Consider the following 6,989-nt stretch of genomic DNA (forward strand, 5'->3'; position numbering starts at 1 on the left):
TTATAAAAATATCTAGAAACACTAAATACCCGTGAACATGTTTGGGCCTTTGCTACTCCCAGATCTCATTCTCACCTGATGTGGAGACTGCCCACTTATGTAGACTTTGTGTCTCTTGCTGCTTTGCCCTTTTCAGCTTTTTCATTACGAAAGCAGGAACACTACATTTGTAAAAGGAGACAAATGATGGGGAAAAATTGAATTGCCTTATGTGACTAAATCAGCTTATTTGACTAAGTTTTAGTATTTCTCTGTTATTGACAACTATTTTGAAAAATAGAATAGCCCCCAAAGTAATATACTTATTTATATAATTCATTTAAATATTTGTAGCTTAAGATTGACACCTCGATAATGGTGGATAACAAAATATCAAGGTAGAAAATAAACAACTTAGTTTCCCTTTAAGAAATACCATTGTCTAGCTACTTGTAAAGCTGAGGCAGAAGGCTCACCTGAACCCAGCAGGTCGAGGCTGCGGTGGCCGTGAGTAATGTGCCACTGCACTCCAGCCTGGGAAATAGAATAAGACTCCAACTCAAATTTGAAGAAAAAAAAGAAAAAAAGAAATACATTTGTTTCACTATTATTCTTAGACAAAAGAAAATACCGAAATTTGTTTCCAGGAAACATGATCTATGAAAATCACTAAAAGAAGTTTTTCAGATAGAAAGAAAATGATAACAGAGAACACTTGGATCATTAGAAATAAAGAAATAATTTTAATTTTCATTTTTCTGATGATTAGTGAGACAGAATTTTTTTCATGTTTCTCTTGGTTGCTTGTATATCTTCTTTTGTCTCTCTTAGCTTTTATGGCATTCACTTTTGGGGAACTGGTCAAAAATTGGTTGCCTACTCCAATCTGCATAAGAGTGTTTCCCATGTTTTCTTATTGGATTTGCATAGTTTGAATTTTATGTTTAGGTCTTTAATCCATTTAGAGTTGATTTTTGTATATGGTGATAAGTAAGGGTCTAGTTTCAGTCTTTGCATAAGGTCAGCCAGTTTTCCCAGAATCATTTGTTTAAATATGGTCTCCTTACCCCACCTTGTTATTGGTGGCTTTGTCAAAAATGAGTTGGTTGAGAGACTGAGGTTTTGCTTCTGGTATCTTTGTCCTTTTCCTATTCTTCTACCAACACAAGACTGTTTTTATTACTGTAGCCTTGTAGTAAAGTTTAAAGTCTGGGAGTGTGATGCTGCAGCTTGGTTCCTGTTGCTGAAGATTGTTTTGGCTATTCATGCTCTTTTTTGTTTCCATATGAATTTCTGCAAATCAAAACTACAATAATATACCATCTAACTCCAGTAAGGATGGCTATCATTAATAAGTCAAAAACAACAGATGCTGGCATGTGTATGGAGAAAAGGGAACACTTCTACACTGCTGGTGGCAGTGCAAGTTGTTTCAACCTTTATGGAAAGTAGTGTGGCAATTCCTAAAAGAATTCAAAATTGTTCTTCCATACAATCCACAAATCCCTCTCCTGGGAATATACCCAGAGAAACATAGATTATTCTATAAAAAGAAAAAAACTATCTGCACATGCATGTTTATAGCTGCACTATTCACAATAACAAAAATTTGGAACCAGCCCCACTACTCATCATTTTCTGGATAAAGAAAATGTGGTACATATACATGACGTAGTATTATGCAGCCACAGAGAAGAATAAAATCATGGCCTTTGCGGCAAATTGGATGGAGTTGGAGACCATCATACTTGGTGATCTATCACAGAAAAAAAGAACTGAATACCACATGTTCTCACTCCTAAGAGGGACCTGAACATTAATCACATTATCACAAGGGAGGGATCGGCAGTCATGGACACTGCCAGTGAAGGGAGGGGGTCACATAACAATACAAAAGGTACCTGGTTCTAAACCAGGGGCGGTGAGTACCAACTGGAGGTTGATTTACTTGCAGTCCACTTCTGTAGCTAAACCTGACTCGTATCCCACATCTCTACCAAAAAAATTTTTAGAAAGAGATAAATAAATAAATAAATAAAAAGGTACATACTGAGTGTGCATAATAGGTTGTTCTGCCTTTGAATATTTTATATTTTGCTTGACAGTTGAAAGGAGAAAGCATTAGACTGACTGAGAGTGCTTTCTATATATGTAGTGCTGATATTAAAGATAACTATGTCGTAAAGTAGGGAGAGAAGGTTTCTCATGCCACATTAAGTAGCATATAACTCTGCTGGTAGACTCTGATAACTTAGGTTTGTTTATTGTGCCATAGTTCTCCTTTATCTGAAGTTTTACTTTTTGTGGTTTTAGTTACTCACAGTCAACCATGGGCCAAAAATATTAAACAGAAAATTACAGCCGGGCTCGGTGGCTCAGCGACTCAGCCTGTAATTCCACGCCTTTTGGGACGCTGAGGTGAGTGAATTGCCTGAGCCCACGGGTTTGAGACCCGCCTGGGCAACTTGGCGAGAATCATCTCCACAATAAATCAAAATGAGCCGGGTGTGGTTCCAGCTACTTGGAAGGCTGGGGCGGAAGGATCGTAGGAGCCCAGCAGGTCCAGGCTGCGGTGGCCGCTCCAGTCTGGGCGACGGAGTAAGACTCCAACTCCAAAAAAAAAAAAAAAAAAAAAAAAAGAAACGAAGATTCCAGTAATGAAAAAGTCTGCGTTTTAATTTGCATGCCATCCTGAATATTGTAACAAAAATCTCATACTGTCTCACTTTGTCCCACGAGGCCCATAAATTGTCCTTCTGTTTCATATATCCCCACTGTAAAAGTTATCCCTCAGTTAGTCACTTAGCAGCCCTCCCAGTTATCAGACTGAAAAACATCGTATATATAGAATTCAAACTATCCACAATTTCAGGCATCCACTGAGGTCTTAGATAATATCTTCCATGGGTAAGGAGTAGGGAGATTACTATAATTTCACCAGCAACTGCTAAATCATATACACAAGTAGATATATTCAAAAACATTATAGATAAATTAAGCTGAAATACTAAAAATTTTCAAGTAACTTGAAGGAAAACAAGAAAAGGCAAACAGAGAAAACAATTAGAGACATAATACAATGGCATACCAGCTTCTATTATATTAATAATTGCATTGCATGTAAATGATCTAGACAAATCCATTAAAAGACAGAGACATTCACTATGGAACAAAAGAAAGAAAATAATCCAATTATAGGTTGTCTATAGGAAATTTACATCAAAATAATGATATATGTAGGTGAAAAGTAACAAAATTGAAAAATACATACTGTACCATCAAAATTAAATTAAAATGGTTTCATTAATAACAGTTAAGCACAATTCAAAGCAAACAAAATTATTAGTGACAAAATGATTATGTAGGAATTAAAAAATTAATTCACTAAGAAGACATGAATTCCAAGTCCGCACGAATACACAGAACTACAGAACTTCAAAATCAAGGTACCAAAAACTTACAAAATTTACAATCATAGTTGAGGATTTTAACACTCCCACTCAACCGATGGAATTACCAGATTTTTAAAAATTAAGTAGCAAGGATACAGAAAAACTGAATAACATCATCAATCAATGGGACATAATTGCAGGGTTATTTGTAATAGCCCCAAACTGAAAATAATCTTCAATAAATAAATAAGTAAACTGTAAAAATTTCCACTAGTTCCTTATAAATGTAAATGTGTAAGCATGTATATCCTACGGTTAGAAATTTCACTCCTAGGTATTTATCCAAGAAAGAAACTCCACGAGCATTATACATGCACATACATATACACAGTCATACATGCAAACTCATAAAAATGTGAATAGACATTTTAGCAATGATAGCTATAAACTAGAATCAACCAAAACATCTATCAACAGGTTGGGCACAGTGGCTCAGCCTGTAATCCCAGCACTTTGGGAGGCTGAGGCAAGAGGATTGTCTGAGCCTGTGGGTTCAAGACCAGCCTGGGCAACTTGGTGAGACTTCATCTCTATAATAAATCACAAAAACTAGCCGGGCGTGGTGGCATGCATCTGTAGTTCCAGCTTCCTGGGAGGCTGAGGCAGAAGGATCACCTGAACTCAGCAGGTCAAGGCTGAGGTGGCCATGTGTGAGTCACTGCACTCCAGCCTAGGTGATAAGAGTGACACTCCAACTCAAAAAAATCAAAAAAAAGCTATCAACAGGGAAAATTAATAAACAAAAGATTGTATAATCGTACAGTGGAGTTTTACTCTACAATAAAAATGAATGAAACTGTGATATTAAAACAACAGAACCGAATCAAAAATATTTTATGTTGAATCAAAGAAGCCACACGGATGCATCCACACTGCTTAATGTGAGAAAAGTGGGCACTGGTGGCTGTGATTGCCTAAAAAGGGACAAGACAGAGCCATTTGAAGAGTGACGGAAGAAACGTCCTACATGTTTTGGGAAACGTGGCTTAAGAAATACATGAACTGGTCAGCACTCAATGAACAACATTGTGCCAATCTACAACATTGTGCATGTTTGATATGCCTCTATAAAAGAACAAACTCATTAAACAAAATAAATAGTGTTTTTATTTTTTCTCTATTTTTCCCAGATTTTTTTCCTGTTTCTATTTGTTATGTATCTTTCATATCTATCTCTACTCAATTTTGTCAGATTGTTTAAATGAATTTTTTAAATTATTCTTTTAGAAGTTATTCTAGTAATCAAAATATGTATCCTTGACATAAAACTACTTTCAAGATAGTACAACGTATGTTAGGATACTTTAACACCAGTTAAACATCAGTTAACATCCTTGGTTTTTGAGCTCTTTTAAAAGTATATATCCTAATTCTACATATATTATTAGCTTCATGAGGCAATATTAGTCTTTTAAAACCTCAATGCAGCCAGGCTCGGTGGCTCAGCCTGTAATCCCGTGCCTTTGGGAGGCTGAGGTGAGTGAATTGCCTGAGCCCGCGGGTTCGAGACCCGCCTGGGCAGCAAGACCTCATCTCTACAATAAATCAAAAAATCAGCCGGGCGTGGTAGCGCATGCCTGTAATTCCAGCTACTTGGAAGGCTGAGGCAGAAGGATCGCCGGAGCCCAGTAGGTTGAGGCTGCGGTGGCCGGGAGCGGCCACTGCACTCCAGTCTGGGTGACAGAGTGAGACTCCAACTCAAAAAAAAAAAAACCTCAATGCTACTTCTCTCTATATATACACACACACACACATATTCATATGCATGTGTATATATTCATACATATATATGTATTCATTGAGATACCACTTTTTTATATCTTACATATCTGTGTTTTAACCTACTACTATTTTCTGTATAACTAAAGACTCCTCTTTGTTTATTTAATTACTTGATTGTTTATTCCTAATGGGGACCTTTTGGCAAATAATTTACTCAGTTTTTAAGCACCTGAAAATATCTGCATTTTGCCTTCATTTTCAAATATATGTTGCTGGATGTAGAATTATGAGTTGTCAGCCATTTTTCTTACAACACATATTTTGGTTTTCATTGATTCTGTTGAAAAAAATCAGATGTCAGTGTTATTGTCAGGTTTTTGAAAGAAATATTTTTCTTCTTTTGTCTGCTTTAAATTTTGTTCCTTTTAAAAATTATTTTTAGAGATTTTATTCTGATGTTCTCTGGAGTAATATTCTGCTTTTATTTTCCAGAGAGCTTGATGTCTTTCATAATTTCTCAAAAATCTTCAGTCAGTCTCTTCAATGCTGCCTTTGAAAGTCTTAGCTAGTGTCTCTTTAACATTGCTTTTGTCTTATTATTTTTCTTTTTACCTTCTCATCTTATTTTCAGGAAATGCAGTTACATGTCTAATACAACTTTCTCCATGCCACACACGCCACTTTCCTGCTTTTGTATTTACTTTATTTTGTCTTTCAAAACTTCAGTATAATTATTTTGTACCTACTTTTCTCTCTCCAATCTACTCACCCTCTCTGATAGCTTATTCAATACGTTAGTAAACATAACTCATGAGCTCTTATTTTCAGTACCTTTTTTTAAAATAATTTTAAAGATGTGGGATACAATTCAGGAATAAGTACTTAAGTGATCATCATGCAGTTAAATTCTGGGCCTCCTTCTGATCCCCATTTCGCCTGGTTTGAGATCAGGTACACTTTTTGATGTTATGCCCCCTCCCCGCCCCCACCAGCATCCTGCTACTGCCAATCCCTTTCTCATAGTATTATGATAAATAGTAACCACATTTTATAGTTCTAGAGTTTTTAATTAGATTATTTTTATAGATGACCTTTCTGTTAAAATTGGGAACATCTTTTGAACATATGCATTGCAGTTATTTGAACACTCATATTTAATAATCTGTGATACTCTTTTTATGGTCTCATTTTCTTTCTCTTAATTTTCTGTTATTTGATTATTTCTCCTCTCATGGCAGACAATAATTTTATGTCAGGCACAGTGCATAAGAAGTTACTGTCTGTAATTTTTATATTTCTCCAAGGAGGGTTGACATTTTTCTGACTTGTTAAAATAGTGGCATAATACCTCATTCCAAACAGGAACTGAGGTGGCTCAAAGCTGTGTTTCAGGCTCTGGGAGCCTTTCTGTTTGCCTTCGCTCTCCGTCAGCATCATGCTGAACACTGCGTTGTGACTGAGCGGGCTCTCCTACCTCCAGCCTGAGTCCAGGTTCGTCTCCTCAGAGCCATGCATGCATGGCTTCCTCAGTGTTGTGCTTTGCTTGGCTTCTTGCACCCTTCATCCTTGCAGATTAGGAATTGACGAGAACTTCAAGCTACAGGGATTCAAGACTTGCTTGGATTTTTTTCTTTGGAATTTGGGACCCTCACTGATTTTTGTCTTGGTGCCCCGGACTCCAGTTTTGTCTCTGATTGCTTTTGTGTATGAAGAGAAGTTTTACAATCTATGCCCCACATCTTTCAGACTCATGACACTTAAGGATCAGTAAAGTCTCCAGGGGAAAGTGACGAGAAGTCCTGGCCTCCCTGGGGAATCTCCCCTGTCTCAGACTCC

This window comes from Carlito syrichta, unplaced genomic scaffold (genome assembly GCF_000164805.1).
Source record: "Carlito syrichta isolate Samal-C Ts95f unplaced genomic scaffold, Tarsius_syrichta-2.0.1 Scaffold301656, whole genome shotgun sequence".
Lineage (NCBI taxonomy): Eukaryota > Metazoa > Chordata > Mammalia > Primates > Tarsiidae > Carlito > Carlito syrichta.